Here is a 24233-nt window from a genome sequence, read left to right as displayed (position 1 = left end):
TGTGTTTACCTTTCTTCAGCATGATGTTTAGTCTCTGGCCTGTCTTCTTGAAATAGGTTGCGGTGGGGTTGGCACTGACAATCCTCTGCAGGGATGGAGAGGGGGCAGAAGACACATTATTGCCCACCATCAGATCACTACTGTTGGGTAAAGATGTGTAGTAGCGGTGGTCTGGTACCAGCTGTGGTGGTGGACCATGGTCATTGTGGTTGGGGTTGGAAATGGGGTGCGGTTCTGACCGGGAGGACATCCTCTGTGGGGTGTGATCCAACCCCATCCCCCACTGGACCACCAGACTACCCCTGTCTCTAGGCTGCTGGGCCTGGGGGTCTGAGACCAGGATTGGGCTAAAGTTTCCCCTGTTACCGCTCTCCCCCCTGGGACACAAAGGGCTGAGTTCCCCCTGGGAGAAATGTTCGTACTGGGTCTTCATGGAGGCCGGGACCACTTGGAACAGAATGACAGGAGAACGCATGGCCTGCCTGAACATGTTCTGGGCCCTGAAGTAGTGGGGAGCAGAGGAGTCAGCAACACACATCATTACATTAGCTAGGGCTTGATAAGAATATGAGCTAATGTACTTTTATCAGTGTACTAAAACAGATCAAGATTACTTATACATGAAGAGGAAAATAGTCAGCATATAAATCATTACATTAGTTAGACCTTGATAAGAACACAAGGCAAAGTATGATTATGATATGGCAACTTACTGATAGAGATAGAGGGAGAGGCTTTAGAAAAGAGGAGAGGTCAAGAGGTCAACATGGATAATCAGAAGCTAAAAGTAGTGAATACCTTGGAGACAAGGCTATTTCAAAGATTACATTAGCTATATATCTGCCATCTCGGTGACAGCATAGCCTCGAGAGGTGGAAGTGATAAGCATTAGTATTGGTAGGTCTAGATGTGGAACCACAATGAGATTCACCCAGTCAACATCGTTCATTAAAATCTGCAATCTATTACATAATTTGCCCTAGTGTGTCATGTTCTGACCTTAGTTCCTTTGTTATGTCTTTGTTTTAGTTTGGTCAGGGCGTGAGTTGGGGTGGGTAGTCTGTTCTTTTTTCTATGTTGTGGTTTTGTGTTTGGCCTGGTATGGTTCTCAATCAGAGGCAGGTGTCGTTCGTTGTCTCTGATTGAGAATCATACTTAGGTAGTCTTTTCCCACCTGTGTTTTGTGGGTGATTATTTTCTGTTTAGTGTTTTTTTCGTCACCTTACAGAACTGTTTCGGTTTCGTTTCATTCTCTTTGTTATTTTGTTTAGTGTTCCGAGTTTAAATAGATATGATAATGAACACTTACCACGCTGCGCTTTGGTCCTCCTCTCCTTCCACCGAAGACGACCGTTACAGTGTGTGCGTGCGTGCATATACATCTGTGACATGAGTGTGTATGGAATGGGGTTATGGATGAGGCCACTGTTCACTAGAGAGTAAAATTATAAAACAACAATGATGATGGGAGACATGCAATAAGCACATAAACAAAGTATACTCAGTATACTCAGTATACTTATTAAGTATGGATCAACTATTTTATTAGTTTGGAAACAAATAATAATAAAAGCAGCTTTTTTCTCTTCCTGAGGCAGCATTGTTTTGCCCTGAGCTTAAACTCCACTTAGCATATAGATAGTCTGGCCTGGAGAGACCAGTCGGTCCCACGGCATAAGAGAATGAAGGCCTTTGGAGGTGTGTGTGTGTGTGTGTGTGTGTGTGTGTGTGTGTGTGTGTGTGAGGAGATGGGGGGTGCACAACAATCCCACCTCGTGTTCTCAGCCTCTCCATTAGAACGCCCATGATACCGCATTGAACCGAACCCATCCAAATGAGTTATTGACAATCACTAAACCACACTTCATTTGGAGCTGTTTCACCTTGGTGCAGAGCGCAGCGTGCCAAGGCACTTTGGGATTTCATCGTTCATTTTTATTTTAATTTCACCCCCAAATCATGTAAAACCGAAGCAGCCTATGGTTGATAATGAGAGAGAGGTACAGTGGAACTCCAGTAATCAGATGATGAGGAGACGCAGATGGCTCGATTCTGATTGAATAATAAATTGCCCGAACAATGCATCATTTCATTTAGTTTAGATGAATCGCTTCTAAATATGTATCGATGCAAAACAATACAGTATTATTAGAATATCACTGAATTATATCTGTATAGTGCACAATCAAGGAGAGAGAGAGAGTAAAAAGGAATTTATTTCTACACTAATTTCCTTTCTAATCATGTGGTGGTGTGGTGCATTCACACTTGCGGATGTCGGTGAGAGCTGTGAGCCGCATGTATGTGGAGCGAAAAAACAAAACATTGCTCCCTTGTGGATTTGGTTTGCAAAAACATATATAAGCCTCTTTCAGAGCAGAGAGTCCTGGGAGGTAGCGGGATGTTTACTAATGACAAGTCCTGCAATATATTTACTATTGCCAAACACTTCAGGGGAAGACCACCTCTACTCCACGTCTTTACCCCAAAGTGGTGCATAATGTAACTAGTTAGCTAGGTAAAATGGTTTTGAGGGTAAAGGCCAGACTGGTTATAACTCTTGTCAAACTTGTTATTAGAAAGGGGGTGACTATACTGTGTTAAAACATTTATATCTAACAGAACATAAGCACACTAACGTAGGCCTGTCGTCTTCCCTCATGTATCCTCTGTATAGCCTGAGGCCAGACAGACCCTACCACTTCACCAAATACCCCAGCGGGTTCCTGACACCTGAAAGCTCCAGATCCCCCCCCTGGTCTCTCCCATCAGTACCAACTATCCCAGCCATTTCCTCCAGCTCTAAACCAGGCATGAGCTCTTACTAATGGGAAGGATATCACCAGGGCAACCTCCCTCCACATGCTGGCTCTGGATCAGGGCCTGGAGAAAATTCAATCTATTTCTCATCCCTTGCACAGACAGCACCGATATGACTCTATAGCTGTGTGTGTGTCCTTTCCTAGTCGCTTAGGGGAAAAGAGCCAGTTGCAATGGCCTTATATCTTCACTCAACTTAAGGAAATGTAGAGTACCAATACATTAATAGAACAGGGGAAGGTGAGGCTCTGGTGCTAAGGTATATTAAGGTATGTAATCTTGTTTGACTCAGAGGGTTAGATGTGCTTTTTAACAAGGACCATGGGGATTTTATGGAGGATCAAGTTGTCTTTCTACTGTCTCTGACTCTCAATGTGTTTTCTTTGTCCATGTACAATTAGGGTTGGGTGGTATACCATACATACTGTATACCTGTTTCAGAAAAACCCACAGGATGGTTTTCAATACTGTCAACACCATTGAAACTATGTATTTAGTTTAATTTGCTAGTTAGCTAAGTGAGTGGCTAAATTACTGAGCCAACGGGGCACCATAGATTGAGAAGTCTAAGACCTCTTGATAAGTTCTGTACAACTCCCACTGCTACCTTGATTTTGTCCCCTGTGCTTCCTAGCATTTTTTTCTCCTCTCCGCTCTTCCATCTGTTTCGAGCAGCCATGCCCGTTACCCTAGAAACCGAGACTCCACAAACACACAGACACAGCGTGTACACTTGCTGCTCTTCCTTCCGACAAGCATGCATCACAACTTTGTTCATTTGCACAATGTCTCCCTCTCTTGTAAATGTCCACACACCCCGAAAATAATATTCAGTAGCTACTAGCTATACTTGTATAACTTCTTCGGGATCGTTGTCCTTTCCACGGGACGGTTGAGCTAACATAGTCTAATGCGATTAGTTGAGGTTGTAAGTAGCAAGAACATTTCCCGGGACATAGACATATCTGATATTGTCAGAAAGCTTACAATCTTGTTAATCTATTGTTTGAGGAGAGTGCACAACATATGGGAGAATGTACTCTGGTCAGAAAAGACAAACATGTATCTTTTTGGACATCAAGGAAAACACTAAGTCTTGCGCAAACCCAACACCTCTCATCATCCCGAGAACACCATCCTCACAGTGAAGCATGGTGGTGGCAGCATCATGCTGTGGGGATGTTTTTAAACGGCAGGGACTCGGAAACTGGTCAGAATTGAAGGAATGATGGATGGAGCTAAATACCCGGAGGTTCTTGAGGGAAACATGTTTCAGTCTTCCAGAAATGTGATACTGGAATGGAGGTTCACCTTCCATCGGGACAATGACCCTAAGCATACTGCTAAAGAAACACTTGAGTGGTTTAAGGGGAAACATTTTAATGACCTGGAATGGCCTAGTCAAAGCCCAGACCTCAATCCAATTGAGAATCTGTGGTGTGACTTGACGATTGCTGTACACCAGCGGAACCCATCCAACTTGAAGGAGCTGGAGCAGTTTTGCATTGAAGAATGGGCAAAAATCACAGTGGCTATATGTGCCAAGCTTATAGAGAAATACCCCAAGAGACTTGCAGCTGTAATTGCTGCAAACGTTGTCTCTACAAAATATTGTCTTTTGGGGGGTGAATAGTTATGCACGCTCAAGTTTTCTGTTTTTTGTTCTTATTTCTTGTTTGTTTCACCACAATTTTTTTTAAATTTTGCATCTTCAAAGTGGTATGCATGTTGTGTAAATCAAATGAGTCAAACCCCCCCAAAAACAATTTAAAATCCAGGTTGTAAGGCAACAAAATAGGAAAAATGCTGAGGGGGGTGAATACTTTCACAAGCCACTGTACATGGGCCGAGAAATACGAGCATTGACATTAGACCAGTGGAAATCTGTCCTTTGGTCTGATGAGTCCAAATTAGAGATTTTTGTTTCTAACCGCTGTGTCTATGTGAGACGCAGAGTAGGTGAACTGATTATGTGTGGTTCCCACCGTGAAGCATGGAGGAGGAATGGGGCTGATGACTCTGTCTGTGATTTATTTAGAATTCAAGCCACACTTAACCAGCATGGCTACCACAGCATTCTGCAGCAATACTCCATCCGTTCTGGTTTGCACTTAGTGGGACTATCATTTGCTTTTCAAGAGGACAATGACCCAACAAAACTCCAGGCTGTTCAAGGGCTATTTGACCCACGAAGGACAGCAATGTAGTGCCTCATCAGATGACCTGGCCTCCACAATCAACTGACCTCAACCCAATTGAGATGTTTAGGATGAGATGCACCGCAGAGTGAAGGAAAAGTAGCCAACGAGTGCTCCGCATATGTGGGAACTCTTTCAAGACTGTTGAAAAAGCATTCCAGGTGAAGCTGGTTGAGAGAATGCCAAGAGTGTTGTTTACAGACCGATTATTTAACTTATAATTCACAGTATCATAATTCCAGTGGGTCAGAATTCTATATATACTAAGTTGACTGTGCCTTTAAACAGCTTGGAAAATTCCAGAAAACCATGTCATGGCTTTAAAAGCTTCTGATAGTCAATTGGAGGTGTACCTGTGGATGTATTTCAAGGCCTACCTTATAACTCAGTGCCTCTTTGCTTGGCATCATGGGAAAATGTAAAGAAATCAGCCAAGACCTCAGAAAATTAATTGTTGATCTCCACAAGCCTGGTTCATCCTTGGGAGCAATTTCCAAACGCCTGAAGGTACCACGTTCATCTGTACAAACAATAATACGCAAGTATAAACACCATGGGACCAAGCAGCCGCCATACCGCTCAGGAAGGAGACGCCTTCAGTCTCCTAGAGATGAACGTACTTTGGTGCGAAAAGTGCAAATCAATCCCAGAACAACATCAAAGGACCTTGTGAAGATGCTGGAGGAAACCGGTACAAAATGATCTATATCCACAGTAAAACGAGTCCTATATCAACATAACCCGAATGGCCGCTCAGCAAGGAAGAAGACACTGCTTCAAAACCACCATAAAAAAGCCAGACTACCGTTTGCAACTGCACTTGGGGACAAAGACCGTACTTTTTGGAGAATTGTCCTCTGGTCTGATGAAACAAAAGTAGAACTGTTTGGCCATAATGACCATCGTTATGTTTGGAGGGAGAAGGGGAGGCTTGCAAGCCGAGAACAACATCCCAACTGTGAAGCACGAGGGTGGCAGCATCATATTTTGGGAGTGCTTTTCTGCAGGAGGGACTGGTGCACTTCACAAAATAGATGGCATCATGAGGCAGGAAAATTATGTGGAAATATTGAAGCAACAAGACATCAGTAAGGAAGTTAAGGCTTGGTCGCAAATGGGTCTTCCAAATGCACAATGACCCCAGGCATACTTCCAAAGTTGTGGCAAAATGGCTTAATTAAGGACAACAAAGTCATGGTATTGGAGTGGCCATCACAAAGTCCTGACATCAATCCTAATTAAAATGTGTGGGCAGAACTGAAAAAGTGTTTGCGAGCAAACTCAGTTACACCAACTCTGTCAGGAGGAATGGGCCAAAATTCACCCAACATATTGTGGGAAGCTTGTGGGAGGCTACCTGAAACATTTGACCCAAGTTAAACAATTTAAAGGAAATGCTACCAAATTCGAATTGAGTGTATGTAAACTTCTGAAACACTGGGAATGTGATGAAATAAATAAAAGCTGAAATAAATAATTCTCATTCTTAAAATAATGTAGTGGTCCTAACTGTTCTAAGACAGGGAATAGATGTTTTACTAGGATTAAATGTCAGGAATTTTGAAAAACTGAATTTAATTGTATTTTGCTAAGGTGTATGTAAACTTCCAACTTTAACTGTATATATAATGAAATTTTTACTCTTTTGCTTGTTTTTGTATGTTATTTTGGCATTAATACGTCACATATCAGTTTGCAAAGAATGTAAAAAATATATTTTGAGTTAATAAAACTGCATACAAAAATATTTGCTTTCTTGAGTTAGGCAAGTCCAAAATGCAAGTGTTTTAGGGGCAGCCAACAGAATATGCAGAGCGTATAGGTTGGAAATATTCTCTAGTTGCGCCGTGATATGCTCATTGTTCTGTCACTCATGGGGACACTACATACTGCAACATCTTGAAAGTTCAAGCCCCCTTTGGTGCAGCCATAGATTTACATTAGAAGTGCCCATTCAAGAAGGCTCAAGGTCATTGGCCACAGTTAAAATGATGTCAAATCATATTATATCTACCGTAGCTATGATTGGACTGATAATGTCAACATCATACTTTCAAAATTGTAACTAGCGAGCTAGACAAGCAGTCATCTTCATGAATCACTTTGACAATCTCCTGGCAAATCCTTTTCAATCCTTGTCATATGAAGAGAAATTATAGATAAAAAGTATCAGTGATCAATCGCCATTGAACATAAACATTACACAACAAGTTGGAAATCGCAAATTCAACAATGAGTGATTTGGAAGAAATCAGTTGCTCACTGCAAGCGTTGCAAAGCAATCCCTATTTTGCTTCCTCTGCCTGCTATTCGGTGGAGAGAGTGTGTGGTCCATATCTGGGTTCAAGGGTCCCTTTTCCAAGCTTAAAAGGATAAACATTCACACACAACGCCAGAAAAGGTTGAATACAATGGCCATGATGTCAAGCTAGCATGACTTCTGCCGCATTCAAAACAACTGGAAACTCAGAACTACGAAATTTTAGACTTCAGTGAGTTCAAGACAACTGAGAACTCGTGAAAAAACGAGCTCTGACTGGGAAAATACATTTTGAACTGTCATCCAACTCGAAATTCCAAGTCGGGAACTCTGCCCTCTTTCTACAGCTCCGACCTGAAGATCACTGACGTCATGATTCAACCTAGTTTTTTTCCAAGTTCCCAGTTGTCTTGAAAACACCATAAATCCAGAGAATGCCAGACCTTGATGACAAAGTTTCATGACAACATTTGCACACAAGAAGGACTGCTGTGCCACCTTCCTGTTCAAGTGAGCACAGCACAACTGTGAGTCCAAAAATGTATTGCATGCTGCTGCATAATTGATCCAATATGCCAGGGAGATATGCATACTGTTGCTAAGAAAGTAATACCAAGTGTATGTTGTGTACTAAGCTGTTAGTACCCTAATAATACCCTCACCCTAATAGTACCCTCACCCTAATAATTTGGTCCATTTTCCCCTCATAAATTAGCCTACTGTTCTGACGAGGTGGCACACATGTAGCCTATATTGTAAGAGCTTTCATTGTCTGCTTATATGCGTCCTTTATTTATCCTAAGGTTCTGACTTAGTGTACAGGGAGAATACTTTAAGAACAGTCCAGGTTCTGAATTCTGTGGCTTTACATTTCAAAAGTGCTGCACAAATAGTCATGACTACGTCCATCTTACCTTGCTCATTAACGTCTTAATCTAAATTACGGATTGCCTCTTATCCACACGTCATTTCCTTATGCCATAGTTTCTACATCTCAATTGTCAGTAGAAACCACATTGGTTTAAGCAGGTCAACCATATCAGCTGAATTAACTGTTTTCGCTGTCAGACAAGTATGCTCCGCTGATAGCCATGTGTAGCGGTGGTAAGGATTCCCTCCATGGTGCTGAAAAGAAAGCTCTACTGTTGGAACAGATTTATGTAGGCTCTAAAAGTTTGTGGGTACCGTTTGTCACCAATATAGTGCAATACATCCACAGTATTGTTTAGTGTTGTGTTGTGTAGTGGCTTTGCTGGCATGCACCTAAAAACATTTTTTAGAGTTTGCCCTACCAAGATTTTCATGCTAAAATATCTACTGCACAGAACCAACACATTACTGTAGAAACACTGCAAGGTTACTCTGTCAAGGGATCTTCACCAAAAATCATCCTCAGTAGCTTGGTTTCCATCCAATTGGCAAAATATTTTCATGCAATTATTGTACAATCTGCATAAATAAAATATGCAAATGTTTTCACCAGTGGTGTGTTTCAAACCGAATGGGCTTATTGTGGATAAAAATCAGTGTGTGATGACCTAGTGCATGCAAAATGTACTTTTATGCTTAAGCGTTCTTGTACCAAATAAAAATGTAAAGTTCAATATGTTTCCATCACATTTTCAACTCTACCGATAGCAAATGTGTCTACTCTGTTCTCGGCACGTGCACTCTAGCCAACACAGTGCAGGTAGGTTGTGTGGGCCAGTCTACATTTATTTACTACACTTATTTTGAACAAGAATATTTTTAATTGTCAAACGGCAGTCAAGCATCGATCATCATGTCACCAGAATAAGACCCTAGATGTGAATTTGGAAAGCAGCATCAAGCCCATCACAGTGCACTTTCACCACCCTGTGAAGTTGATCACAACTTATTTATTCTGTAGCCTAATAACTTGCATGGTTGCCAGAGTCGTAGTGGGAGAACCACACACCATATCCTTGAATGACTCCAAGTTTACGATGGTTAGTAGATTTAGATTTTTATTCTGTATATGAAACCTTAGGTGAAAAAGAGACGCATAGGCATATGCAAGCTAGCACATGCACTCTACCCACACATACATTGCAATATTGTTGTATGGTGGTATTATACATTTTGTATTGTAGATATGTAGTGGTGTAATAATGTTATAGCTGCTGCCTCCCTAACAAATACAAATACAAAATATCAATATCTGCGCATAAAGGCTTTCCACCACCATTAATTTCCTTGACACAAAAATATCCAATCATGTTAAGTGAACAAATGATCTGTCTGCATTTTTTAAATTTTACCAAAACTTCCTGTTTCCATCACTGATGTCGTGATTTAAAAAAAATACAGTATGACTACTTTATACTCGCATAAAAAACTGTGGATGGGAACATGGTTAGTATCCCCAGATAAATATCATAAATGAGATAGATTATTGAAATAAAAATAATATATTTACTATTTTCTCTCTTCCCAGAAGTGCTGTGCTGTGCTGTGTAATATAGATCTCTGTCCCCTTTCCTTCCCCCTATGAAGGACTAAGTGGTAATCCTGGTCTTCAGACTAATGATAATTTTATGGCTTCAGTGGGGCTCTGCTCAGAGCCTGCTGTCTTCCTTCCCTTAGCCAGGGCTTAAAAAGTGAGCAGGCAGAATTGTTATGAAGACACACACATGCACATGCACACACACGCATGCACGCAAAAACCCACCCACCCACGCACGCACGCACACGCACACACACACACACACACAAATACATAGCTTGCTGCCTCAGCAATCCCCTACAAGCTCCACAACCTTTACCTTCAAACCCGCAGCAGCAAATAAATACATCATAAAGCAGCTTGGGGTTTTAGCTCTCTCTCACATTTCGGATCACCACGCTACCACAGACATGCAAAGAGATCTGATAGACGCACAGATAGCAAAACTATAACTCCTGTTTCAAAGCGCCCAGAGAAGCTGCAGCAGGTATACTGAGTTCTGAGACTGTTGTTATCCTTGCCACATCTGATTAAAAGTTTGAAGATATTTAAGGCTCCTAGACAAATTCATGGAATTCTGAATTTTAGTAGAAACATAAACAAAAAAAGTAAACAAAAACCCAGTAAAGAACAAATACAAAAAACCTAAGCACATTTTCTTCAATGGCGAGAGTGAGGCTAAATTCACGGAGCTGTTTAACATTTCAGCCAAAAGGACGCTCGCCACATCAGTTCATTTGTTTAATTGGCTGTGTAACATGGATATGCTCATTCACCGCCACAAACTCATCTCCCTCCTCAATGGGGGTAAATGGCACATTACTAAGTTAGAATTAAGTGGTACAAAAGGCCTTTGTCCACCACACAACGAGCAGACTAAGCAGACTGGTGCTTCATAAATTGGCTGGATGGAGTGGTTGGGAGAGGAACAGAGATTAATTATAGAAGGCGCTGTGGAGGCAGAAGATGGCGAAGCGTTCTGCTTTATCTTTATAATGTTGACACCCTGAACAGTGCATAGGGGGACTCGAGAATCAAGACAATGGATGCATCCCAAATGGCATCCTATCCCTTATATTTTGCATTACTTTGACCAGATCCTACATGGCCAATGTTCCCTCTAAACTGCACGCGGGCGCAGAGCTCCCCCGAGACTACAGCCCAGAAGAAATATCAGCCCACACGGGTAAAGTGGGAGGGATTGCTTCTTACAAGAGCACAAAACGTGAACATTTCTATTAATCTGAAAAGCTAGTCAGGCAAAGAGCTATTTTTTTATGTCTGAAAGGGGCAGTTTAGTATTTTGAGTCAGGCTTGAATAAGCTAAGTAGCCAATAGGCAGAGGGCAGCATAATTAGTTTGATTCTTTGTAATAATAATGGGAATAATAATGAATTTTATTTTGCAAAGCAGTTTCTTGCATCTAACATTACAACATGTTCAGTCACCTCCTTGTGGATAAATAGGTGAATGTTTTTTTTATTTATTTTTTATTTCACCTTTATTTAACCAGGTAGGCTAGTTGAGAACAAGTTCTCATTTGCAACTGCGACCTGGCCAAGATAAAGCACAGCAGTGTGAACAGACAACACAGAGTTACACATGGAGTAAACAATTAACAAGTCAATAACACAGTAAAAAAAAAGGGGGGAGTCTATATACATTGTGTGCAAAAAGGCATGAGGAGGTAGGCGAATAATTACAATTTTGCAGATTAACACTGGAGTGATAAATGATCAGATGGGCATGTACAGGTAGAGATATTGGTGTGCAAAAGAGCAGAAAAGTAAATAAATAAAAACAGTATGGGGATGAGGTAGGTGAAAATGGGTGGGCTATTTACCAATAGACTATGTACAGCTGCAGCGATCGGTTAGCTGCTCAGATAGAAGTTGGTGAGGGAGATAAAAGTCTCCAACTTCAGCGATTTTTGCAATTCGTTCCAGTCACAGGCAGCAGAGAACTGGAACGAAAGGCGGCCAAATGAGGTGTTGGCTTTAGGGATGATCAGTGAGATACACCTGCTGTAGCACGTGCTACGGATGGGTGTTGCCATCGTGACCAGTGAACTGAGATAAGGCGGAGCTTTACCTAGCATGGACTTGTAGATGACCTGGAGCCAGTGGGTCTGGCGACGAATATGTAGAGAGGGCCAGCCGACTAGAGCATACAAGTCGCAGTGGTGGGTGGTATAAGGTGCTTTAGTGACAAAACGGATGGCACTGTGATAAACTGCATCCAGTTTGCTGAGTAGAGTGTTGGAAGCAATTTTGTAGATTACATCGCCAAAGTCGAGGATCGGTAGGATAGTCAGTTTTACTAGGGTAAGTTTGGCGGCGTGAGTGAAGGAGGCTTTGTTGCGGAATAGAAAGCCGACTCTTGATTTGATTTTCGATTAGATTTGATTTGATTTTTGATTTGATTTGATATGAGTCTGGAAGGAGAGTTTACAGTCTAGCCAGACACCTAGGTACTTATAGATGTCCACATATTCAAGGTCGGAACCATCCAGGGTGGTGATGCTAGTCAGGCATGCAGGTGCAGGCAGCGATCGGTTGAAAAGCATGCATTTGGTTTTACTAGCGTTTAAGAGCAGTTGGAGGCCACGGAAGGAGTGTTGTATGGCATTGAAGCTCGTTTGGAGGTTAGATAGCACAGTGTCCAAGGACGGGCCAGAAGTATATAGAATGGTGTCGTCTGCGTAGAGGTGGATCAGGGAATCGCCCGCAGCAAGAGCAACATCATTGATATATACAGAGAAAAGAGTCAGCCCGAGAATTGAACCCTGTGGCACCCCCACAGAGACTGCCAGAGGACCGGACAGCATGCCCTCCGATTTGACACACTGAACTCTGTCTGCAAAGTAATTGGTGAACCAGGCAAGGCAGTCATCCGAAAAACCGAGGCTACTGAGTCTGCCGATAAGACTATGGTGATTGACAGAGTCGAACGCCTTGGCAAGGTCGATGAAGACGGCTGCACAGTACTGTCTTTTATCGATGGCGGTTATGATATCGTTTAGTACCTTGAGTGTGGCTGAGGTGCACCCGTGACCGGCTCAGAAACCAGATTGCACAGCGGAGAAGGTACGGTGGGATTCGAGATGGTCAGTGACCTGTTTGTTGACTTGGCTTTCGAAGACCTTAGATAGGCAGGGCAGGATGGATATAGGTCTGTAACAGTTTGGGTCCAGAGTGTCTCCCCCTTTGAAGAGGGGGATGACTGCGGCAGCTTTCCAATCCTTGGGGATCTCAGACGATATGAAAGAGAGGTTGAACAGGCTGGTAATAGGGGTTGCGACAATGGCGGCGGATAGTTTCAGAAATAGAGGGTCCAGATTGTCAAGCCCAGCTGATTTGTACGGGTCCAGGTTTTGCAGCTCTTTCAGAACATCTGCTATCTGGATTTGGGTAAAGGAGAACCTGGAGAGGCTTGGGTGAGTAGCTGCGGGGGGGGGCGGAGCTGTTGGCCGAGGTTGGAGTAGCCAGGCGGAAGGCATGGCCAGCCGTTGAGAAATGCTTGTTGAAGTTTTCGATAATCATGGATTTATCGGTGGTGACCGTGTTACCTAGCCTCAGTGCAGTGGGCAGCTGGGAGGAGGTGCTCTTGTTCTCCATGGACTTCACAGTGTCCCAGAACTTTTTGGAGTTGGAGCTACAGGATGCAAACTTCTGCCTGAAGAAGCTGGCCTTAGCTTTCCTGACTGACTGCGTGTATTGGTTCCTGACTTCCCTGGGACTATTCGATGCTATTGCAGTCCGCTACAGGATGTTTTTGTGCTGGTCGAGGGTAGTCAGGTCTGGAGTGAACCAAGGGCTGTATCTGTTCTTAGTTCTGCATTTTTTGAACGGAGCATGCTTATCTAAAATGGTGAGGAAGTTACTTTTAAAGAATGACCAGGCATCCTCAACTGACGGGATGAGGTCAATGTCCTTCCAGGATACCCGGGCCAGGTCGATTAGAAAGGACTGCTCACAGAAGTGTTTTAGGGAGCGTTTGACAGTGATGAGGGGTGGTCGTTTGACTGCGGCTCCGTAGCGGATACAGGCAATGAGGCAGTGATCGCTGAGATCCTGGTTGAAGACAGCGGAGGTGTATTTGGAGGGCCAGTTGGTCAGGATGACGTCTATGAGGGTGCCCTTGTTTACAGAGTTAGGGTTGTACCTGGTGGGTTCCTTGATGATTTGTTTGAGATTGAGGGCATCTAGCTTAGATTGTAGGACTGCCGGGGTGTTAAGCATATCCCAGTTTAGGTCACCTAACAGAACAAACTCTGAAGCTAGATGGGGGGCGATCAATTCACAAATGGTGTCCAGGGCACAGCTGGGAGCTGAGGGGGGGTCGGTAGCAGGCGGCAACAGTGAGAGACTTATTTCTGGAGAGAGTAATTTTCAAAATTAGTAGTTCGAACTGTTTGGGTATGGACCTGGAAAGTATGACATTACTTTGCAGGCTATCTCTGCAGTAGACTGCAACTCCTCCCCCTTTGGCAGTTCTATCTTGATGGAAGATGTTATAGTTGGGTATGGAAATCTCAGAATTTTTGGTGGCCTTCCTGAGCCAGGATTCAGACACGGCAAGGACATCAGGGTTAGCAGAGTGTGCTAAAGCAGTGAGTAAAACAAACTTAGGGAGGAGGCTTCTGATGTTGACATGCATGAAACCAAGGCTTTTTCGATCACAGAAGTCAACAAATGAGGGTGCCTGGGGACATGCAGGGCCTGGGTTTACCTCCACATCACCCGCGGAACAGAGAAGGAGTAGTATGAGGGTGCGGCTAAAGGCTATCAAAACTGGTCGCCTAGAGCGTTGGGGACAGAGAATAAGAGGAGCAGGTTTCTGGGCATGGTAGAATATATTCAGGGCATAATGCGCAGACAGGGGTATGGTGGGGTGCGGGTACAGCGGAGGTAAGCTCAGGCACTGGGTGATGATGAGAGAGGTTGTATCTCTGGACATGCTGGTTGTAATGGGTGAGGTCACCGCATGTGTGGGAGGTGGGACAAAGGAGGTATCAGGGGTATGAAGAGTGGAACTGGGGGCTCCATTGTGAACTAAAACAATGATAACTAACCTGAACAACAGTATACAAGGCATATTGACATTTGAGAGAGACATACAGCGAGGCATACAGTAATCACAGGTGTTGAATTGGGAGAGCTAGCTAAAACAGTAGGTGAGACAAGCTAATCAGCTAGCACAAGAACAGCGGGTAAAATGGCGTTGACTAGGCAACGGGGCCGACAGATAAAACATAAACAAGCAGAATGGAGTACCGTGATTAATGGACAGTCCAGCGTGCATCAGCTATGTAGCCAAGTGATCAGTGTCCAGGGGGCAGCGGTGGATGGGGCAGGGAAGCTGGACTGGCGAGTGTTATCCAGGTTAAAAAACTAACAATGACGAAATAGCTTGTAGCTAGTTAGCTGGTTAGCTTCTGGAGGTTCTTGAGTGTGTTCTAAAAATTAAAAATAATAGCGATTCCGTATCACATTGGGTGAGGCAGGTTACCGGAAGGTATAAACAAATTAAAAATCGAAAAGAGATAGAAAGTAAATATGGGTCCAGTGAGTGTTTGGGACGCGGCGATTCAGACGGTTAGCAGGCCTGTGCTAACAAGCTAACAGTTAGTAGGCCGAATGTCAGGCCCTGCATGTTTATTTCAAAGGTCTCATGGAATGTAGGCCTACATTGAGCACCACACATTGGCTGCTACTGTAGGCTGAATGATAGAACCACTATTTTCATGTTAAAATGTTATGGGATGCATTTTGCCACTTTGGTAGGCCTACATTATTATCAAATAGCCACAGTAGCCTACTTATATACTGTAGCGAATAGGGTGGCCTTCATTTTTGTACAGGTGTTTTGTACATATGTTCAAGGGCTTCATATTGAACCCAGGCCCTGATACTGATGACCAATCTATATTCAGTACAGGCATTAAACGGGGCATTTTAGTGACATCTTCACGATTAATAAAGATGCCCTAATTCATAATGATAAATGCATGAGCACTATTTCACAATATCTGTCTCTCTCTCTCATATGCTACTGGACATTTTCTTACTTAAACTAGAAGACATTAATTAAGATTTATCAACGTCATTTCCGGTCACAACTTGCAGGCTTGTTTTCGAGTTGCTGTGCGTTTTGTTGCCAACCTATTTTGCTACCTGACAACTTTACGGTTTTCACTTTTTAATTACCGTTCATATATTTATTTATTTTTTCCTCAACTTTTTCACTCCGGATGCTTTATCTGGACACGATTCATCAGGACCTCCAACAGCCGAAGCTAAGTAGTAACATTAACATGATGCCTTCTAATTGCAGTCGCTGTGATCACCAAGCGCAACATAGCTTCTGCGTGCATATCAGCTAGAAAGATGTGTCGGCATCGAGTAATTGTCTCTGTCCCCCTCCCAGTTAGGGGGAGTGATGAGCTCTACAGCAGAGTCTCACAACTCAATCGCTGGTTGAAAACTGTTTTCTGCCCCTCCCAAAAGATAGAATTTGTAGATAATTGGCCCTCTTTCTGGGACTCACCCACAAACAGGACCAAGCCTGACCTGCTGAGGAGTGACGGACTCCATCCTAGCTGGAGGGGTGCTCTCATCTTATCTACCAACATAGACAGGGCTCTATAACTCCTCTAGCTCCACAATGAAATAGGGTGCAGGCCAGGCAGCAGGCTGTTAGCCAGCCTGCCAGCATAGTGGAGTCTGCCACTAGCACAGTCAGTGTAGTCAGCTCAGCTATCACCATTGAGACCGTGTCTGTGCCTCGACCTAGGTTGGGCAAAACTAAACATGGCGGTGTTCGCCTTAGCAATCTCACTAGGATAAAGACCACCTCCATTCCTGTCATTACTGAAAGAGATCATGATACCTCACATCTCAAAATAGGGATACTTAATGTTAGATCCCTTACTTCAAAGGCAATTATAGTCAATGAACTAATCACTGATCATAATCTTGATGTGATTTGCCTGACTGAAACATGGCTTAAGCCTGATGAATTTACTGTTTTAAATGAGGCCTCACCTCCTGGCTACACTAGTGACCATATCCCCCATGCATCCCGCAAAGGTGGAGGTGTTGCTAACATTTACGATAGCAAATTTCAATTTACAAAAAAAAATGACGTTTTCGTCTTTTGAGCTTCTAGTCATGAAATCTATGCAGCCTACTCAATCACTTTTTATAGCTACTGTTTACAGGCCTCCTGGGCCATATACAGCGTTTCTCACTGAGTTCCCTGAATTCCTATCAGACCTTGTAGTCATAGCAGATAATATTCTAATCTTTGGTGACTTTAATATTCACATGGAAAAGTCCACAGACCCACTCCAAAAGGCTTTCGGAGCCATCATCGACTCAGTGGGTTTTGTCCAACATGTCTCTGGACCCACTCACTGTCACAGTCATACGCTGGACCTAGTTTTTTCCCATGGAATAAATGTTGTGGATCTTAATGTTTTTCCTCATAATCCTGGACTATCGGACCACCATTTTATTACGTTTGCAATTGCAACAAATAATCTGCTCAGACCCCAACCAAGGAACATCAAAAGTCGTGCTATAAATTCACAGACAACACAAAGATTCCTTGATGTCCTTCCAGATTCCCTCTGTCTACCCAAGGACGCCAGAGGACAAAAATCAGTTAACCAGCTAACTGAGGATCTCAATTTAACCTTGCGCAATACCCTAGATGCAGTTGCACCCCTAAAAACTAAAAACATTTCTCATAAGAAACTAGCTCCCTGGTACACAGAAAATACCCGTGCTCTGAAGCAAGCTTCCAGAAAATTGGAACGGAAATGACGCCACACCAAACTGGAAGTCTTCCGACTAGCTTGGAAAGACGGTACCGTGCAGTACCGAAGAGCCCTTACCGCTGCTCGATCATCCTATTTTTCTAACTTAATTGAGGAAAATAAGAACAATCCGAAATTCCTTTTTGATACTGTCGCAAAGCTAACTAAAAAGCAGCATTCCCCAAGAGAGGATGACTTTCACTTTAGCAGTGATAAATTCATGAACTTCTTTGAGGAAAAGATTATGATTATTAGAAAGCAAATTACGGACTCCTCTTTAAATCTGCGTATTCCTCCAAACCTCAGTTGTCCTGAGTCTGCACAACTCTGCCAGGACCTAGGATCAAGAGAGACGCTCAAGTGTTTTAGTACTATATCTCTTGACACAATGATGAAAATAATCATGGCCTCTAAACCTTCAAGCTGCATACTGGACCCTATTCCAACTAAACTACTGAAAGAGCTGCTTCCTGTGCTTGGCCCTCCTATGTTGAACATAATAAACGGCTCTCTATCCACCGGATGTGTACCAAACTCACTAAAAGTGGCAATAATAAAGCCTCTCTTGAAAAAGCCAAACCTTGACCCAGAAAATATAAAAAACTATCGGCCTATATCGAATCTTCCATTCCTCTCAAAAATTTTAGAGAAGGCTGTTGCGCAGCAACTCACTGCCTTCCTGAAGACAAACAATGTATACGAAATGCTTCAGTCTGGTTTTAGACCCCATCATAGCACTGAGACGGCACTTGTGAAGGTGGTAAATTACATTTTAATGGCATCGGACCGAGGCTCTGCATCTGTCCTCGTGCTCCTAGACCTTAGTGCTGCTTTTGATACCATCGATCATCACATTCTTTTGGAGAGATTGGAAACCCAAATTGGTCTACACAGACATGTTCTGGCCTGGTTTAGATCTTATCTGTCGGAAAGATATCAGTTTGTCTCTGTGAATGGTTTGTCCTCTGACAAATCAACTGTAAATTTCGGTGTTCCTCAAGTTTTCGTTTTAGGACCACTATTGTTTTCACTATATATTTTACCTCTTGGGGATGTTATTCGAAAACATAATGTTAACTTTCACTGCTATGCGGATGACACACAGCTGTACATTTCAATGAAACATGGTGAAGCCCCAAAATTGCCCTCGCTATAAGCATGTGTTTCAGACATAAGGAAGTGGATGGCTGCAAACTTTCTACTATTAAACTCGGACAAAACAGAGATGCTTGTTCTAGGTCCCAAGAAACAAAGAGATCTTCTGTTGAATCTGACAATTAATCTTAATAGTTGTACAGTCGTCTCAAATAAAACTGTGAAGGACCTCGGCGTTACTCTGGACCCTATCTCTCTTTTGAGGAACTTATCAAGACCATTTCGAGGACAGCTTTTTTCCATCTACGTAACATTGCAAAAATCAGAAACTTTCTGTCCAAAAATGATGCAGAAAAATTAATCCATGCTTTTGTCACTTCTAGGTTAGACTACTGCAATGCTCTACTTTCCGGCTACCTGGATAATGCACTAAATAAACTTCAGTTAGTGCTAAATACGGCTGCTAGAATCCTGACTAGAACCAAAAAATTGGATCATATTACTCCAGTGCTAGCCTCTCTACACTGGCTTCCTGTCAAAGCAAGGGCTGATTTCAAGGTTTTACTGCTAACCTACAAAGCATTACATGGGCTTGCTCCTACCTATCTCTCTGATTTGGTCCTGCCGTACATACCTACACGTACGCTACGGTCACAAGACGCAGGCCTCCTAATCGTCCCTAGAATTTCTAAGCAAACAGCTGGAGGCAGTGCTTTCTCCTATAGAGCTCCATTTTTATGGAACGGTCTGCCTACCCATGTCAGAAACGCAAACTCGGTCTCAACCTTTAAGACACCCTCTAGGACGATGCCTATCGCCTCCGGACCATCACTGGCCATGGCACCCTCCTTCTTGATCACATAGATTTTCATGACAAGTTGTACAAGGTCCTGCGAGAATATTCAGGTCAGAAAATGCTTTATTGCTCCCAAATGCTAGTCTTTAAGGAGGTCAGCTAGGTAGTCAATCAAGCAACATAAAACCACGTCTCTTGTCAAGTGGTTCTGAAATTAGGTATTCAACACAAACCACGTACAATGAATTGCTAATTGCTCAGTAACACTGAACAAAAAATCCTCACTGAAGTCACCTGATTTACAGTGAAATCACTGTTCTCATTGGATTGAATCTGTGTATGTGAAGGAGGGAAATCTATGCATTCATCGATTCAAGTATCAGTTATTACTAAAAGGCATACAAGGTTTGGGTAGCAGAGCAGGGCCTGTGGCTTAAATTGCAGCACTAAATAGAAAACAGTGAATTTTTCCTGAGAATACTTCACCTGGAGTAGGACATCCAGCATGACCCGCAATCTGTGTTCAAGTGCCTCTCCCTTGGAGAGGACAGCAACATAGGGGTGTCCTGGTCCAAAATGGTCATTAACCTTTGTTCGAGATTCTTTGTGATGAGCCTCTAGATTTCTTATTTTATCTGAAAGACAAATACTGAAATATTCTCAAGCAAGGCTCATAAGAGGTTTATGATAGTAAAGCTATTTCATTTGGTATTGTATTTTTTGGCTGCTGACTCACCTGAGTGGCTTCAAACAGAACAGGTCTTTCACATCTTCAACACTGGGACACAAGTTGTTGACTTCCTGTCTTCGGTGTCCAAATGTCTTCGTCCACTTTTCTTTGGTCATACTTGTGTTGTTCTTCTTTGCCTGTTACTCATTTGATTCGCTGAGCGGTGAGGCACATCTGTTAAAATAATATAGATGATTAACAATAACCATTAACACAGTTTATCAGCTAATATTAGCCTATCTTAGAAAGGTATCTAGCTAGCACAAGCATTTCTTCATCACAGATTTGAATGCCAAATGCATCTTATTTTTGTCCATCGAGCTAGTTAGAAATATATTTTTTTTTTAGCTAGTTAGAACATGTTAGCTAGCTAGCTAACCTTGCGCCGGCTAGCTAAAGAAATAACTGTTGTTTTGCTGGTACTATAGTAAGCTAGCTACATACATCGTAAATATTTTGCCATTTATACTTCTATTAGCTAAGCATTTTCAATGCTTACTTAATAGTAACTGAAGAAAATAACCTTACCTGAGCACATACCAGCACAATGTGCATGTGTGGAAGGTAGAACTGATAGAACAGTGCAATTTGCAGCAGACAGGAAGAGCATAATATAAGATCCTAATGACTCCAATTGAGTGGACTCTTGGAGTGACCTATAAAATATGCTTAGATTTTAAGTAGACTTCTGAAGTAGGATTTAGTCTTCATGTTTTTAACTAAATATATGTAAATCATCACTGTACATACAGTACCAGTCAAAAGTTTGGACACACCTTCTGATTCAAGGATTTTTCTTTATTTTCTACTATTTTCTACATTGTAGAATAATAATGAAGACATTAAAACTATGAAATAACACATATGGAATCATGTAGTAACCAAAAAAGTGTTAAACAAATCAACATATTTTATATTTGAGATTCTTCAAAGTAGCCACCCTTTGCCTTGATGACAGTTTTGCACTCTCTTGGCATTCTCTCAACCAGCTTCACCTGGAATGCTTTTTCGACAGTCTTGAAGGAGTTCCCACATTTGCTGAGCACTTGTTGGTTGCTTTTCCTTCACTCTGTGGTTCAACTCATCCCAAACCATCTCAATTGGGCTGTGGTTGGGTGATTGTGGTGGCCAGGTCATCTGCTGCAGTACTCCATCACTCTCCTTGGTCAAATAGCCTTTACACAGCCTGGAGGGTTGTTTTGGGTTATTGTCCCACTAAGCGCAAACCAGATGGGATGGCGTATCGCTGCAGAATGCTGTGGTAGCCATACTGTTTAAGTGTGCCTTGAATTCTAAATACATCACCAAAAGTGTCAACAGCAAAGCACCACACACCATCACACCTCCTCCTCCATTCTTCACGGTGGGAACCACACATGCGGAGATCATCTGCTCACCTACTCTGCTTATCACAAAGACAGAGGTTGGAACCAAAAAACTCAAATTTGGACTCATCAGACCAAAAGACACATTTCCACTGTCCATTGCTCGTGTTTCTTGGCCTAAGCAAGTCTCTTCTTCTAACCAGTGTCCTTCGGTAGTGGTTTCTTTGCAGCAATTCGACCATGAAGGCCTGATTCACTCAGTCTCCTTTGAACAGTTGGGATGTGTCTGTTAGCATTTATTTGGGCTGCAATTTCTGAGGCTGGTAACTCTAATGAACTTATCCTCTGCAGCAAAGGTTACTCTGGTTCTTTATATACAGTATATTTAAATACATATATTTTTTAGGGTGTGGAAGCTTCCATTAATGTAATTGTCTGCATCATTTCCTGTCCCCCATATATATTTGTATATACGTATACATACATACGTACACATACCCATATACAGTGGGGCAAAAAAGTATTTAGTCAGCCACCAATTGTGCAAGTTCTCCCACTTAAAGAGATGAGAGAGGCCTGTAATTTTCATCATAGGTACACTTCAACTATGACAGACAAAATGAGAGAAAACAATTCCAGAAAGTCACATTGTTGGATTTTTTATGAATTTATTTGCAAATTATGGTGGAAAATAAGTATTTGGTCACCTACAAACAAGCAAGATTTCTGGCTCTCACAGACCTGTAACTTTAAGAGGCTCCTCTGTCCTCCACTCGTTACCTGTATTAATGGCACCTGTTTGAACTTGTTATCAGTATAAAAGACACCTGTCCACAACCTCAAACAGTCACACTCCATACTCCACTATGGCCAAGACCAAAGAGCTGTCAAAGGACACCAGAAACAAAATTGTAGACCTGCACCAGGCTGGGAAGACTGAATCTGCAATAGGTAAGCAGCTTGGTTTGAAGAAATCAACTGTGGGAGCAATTATTAGGAAATGGAAGACATACAAGACCACTGATAATCTCCCTCGATCTGGGGCTCCAGGCAAGATCTCACCCCGTGGGGTCAAAATGATCACAAGAACGGTGAGCAAAAATCCCAGAACCACACGGGGGGACCTAGTGAATGACCTGCAGAGAGCTGGGACCAAAGTAACAAAGCCTACCATCAGTAACACACTACGCCACCAGGGACTCAAATCCTGCAGTGCCAGACGTGCCCCCCCGCTTAAGCCAGTACATGTCCAGGCCCATCTGAAGTTTGCTAGAGAACATTTGGATGATCCAGAAGAAGATTGAGAGAGTGTCATATGGTCAGATGAAACCAAAATATAACTTTTTGGTAAAAACTAAACTCGTTGTGTTTGGAGGACAAAGAATGCTGAGTTGCATCCAAAGAACATCATATCTACTGTGAAGCATGGGAGTGGAAACATCATGCTTTGGCGCTGTTTTTCTGAAAAGGGACCAGGACGACTGATCCGTGTAAAGGAAAGAATGAATGGGGCCATGTATCGTGAGATTTTGAGTGAAAACCTCCTTCCATCAGCAAGGGCATTGAAGATGAAACATGGCTGGGTCTTTCAGCATGACAATGATCCCAAACACACCGCCCGGGCAATGAAGGAATGGCTTCGTAAGAAGCATTTCAAGGTCCTGGAGTGGCCTAGCCAGTCTCCAGATGTCAACCCCATAGAAAATCTTTGGAGGGAGTTGAAAGTCCGTGTTGCCCAGCAACAGCCCCAAAACATCACAGAGGAGATCTGCATGGAGGAATGGGCCAAAATACCAGCAACAGTGTGTGAAAACCTTGTGAAGACTTACAGAAAATGTTTGACCTCTGTCATTGCCAACAAAGGCTATATAACAAAGTATAGAGATAATCTTTTGTTATGGACCAAATATTATTTTCCACCATGATTTGCAAATGAATTCATTAAAAATCCTACAATGTGATTTTCTGGATTTTTTTTCTTCTAATTTGTCTGTCATAGTTGAAGTGTACCCATGATGAAAATTACAGGCCTCTCTCATCTTTTTAAGTGGGAGAACTTGCAAAATTGGTGGCTGACTAAATACTTTTTTGCCCCACTGTATTTGCATTGCTACAAAGTAAACGTCCAATTGGTCTCCACTATTCGACCTTCTAAAACCCCTCATCCCGAGTTGGGTTGTCATCCCAATGACCGGCAGACCAACCCTGACCCCCCAGATCCAATGGCCCCATCCTTCGAAAAGAGCACACAGTGACACCCACAGAACCGAAGCAGATCAACCGCCAAAAGCATTTCCATCACCCTCGCCTTGAATTTAATTTTATATATTATAGATATAAAAATTATATATATATTTATTAAAAATCCTGCTTATCCTAATTTCCATAATTAGCTATTAACATTTCTGTAAATATTTGTAGAATGGTAGTATTGCCATTACAAAAGTTACATTTCGGCAAGCAATTATTTTAGCAAACAATTATTGTGACTCATCCTATATTGTCCCTAACATCTTTACTCCCTCGCAACAGTTGTGGGATACATACACACACAAACACTCATACCCACTGAATCCCTTCACCTCACTAACAACCATACACTCAGATGCTCAACAGTTGCCGCTGTATGAGAAGGCCTGCAAAATTGAGCAAAACTTGATTAACCATTGTCACAGATTTGATTAACCATTGTCACGTCCTAGGTGATGGAGATCAGATAT

This window comes from Oncorhynchus nerka, linkage group LG6 (assembly GCF_034236695.1).
Source record: "Oncorhynchus nerka isolate Pitt River linkage group LG6, Oner_Uvic_2.0, whole genome shotgun sequence".
NCBI lineage: Eukaryota > Metazoa > Chordata > Actinopteri > Salmoniformes > Salmonidae > Oncorhynchus > Oncorhynchus nerka.
The sequence above is the reverse complement of the archived record's forward strand: the minus strand, read 5'-3'. Positions refer to the sequence as shown.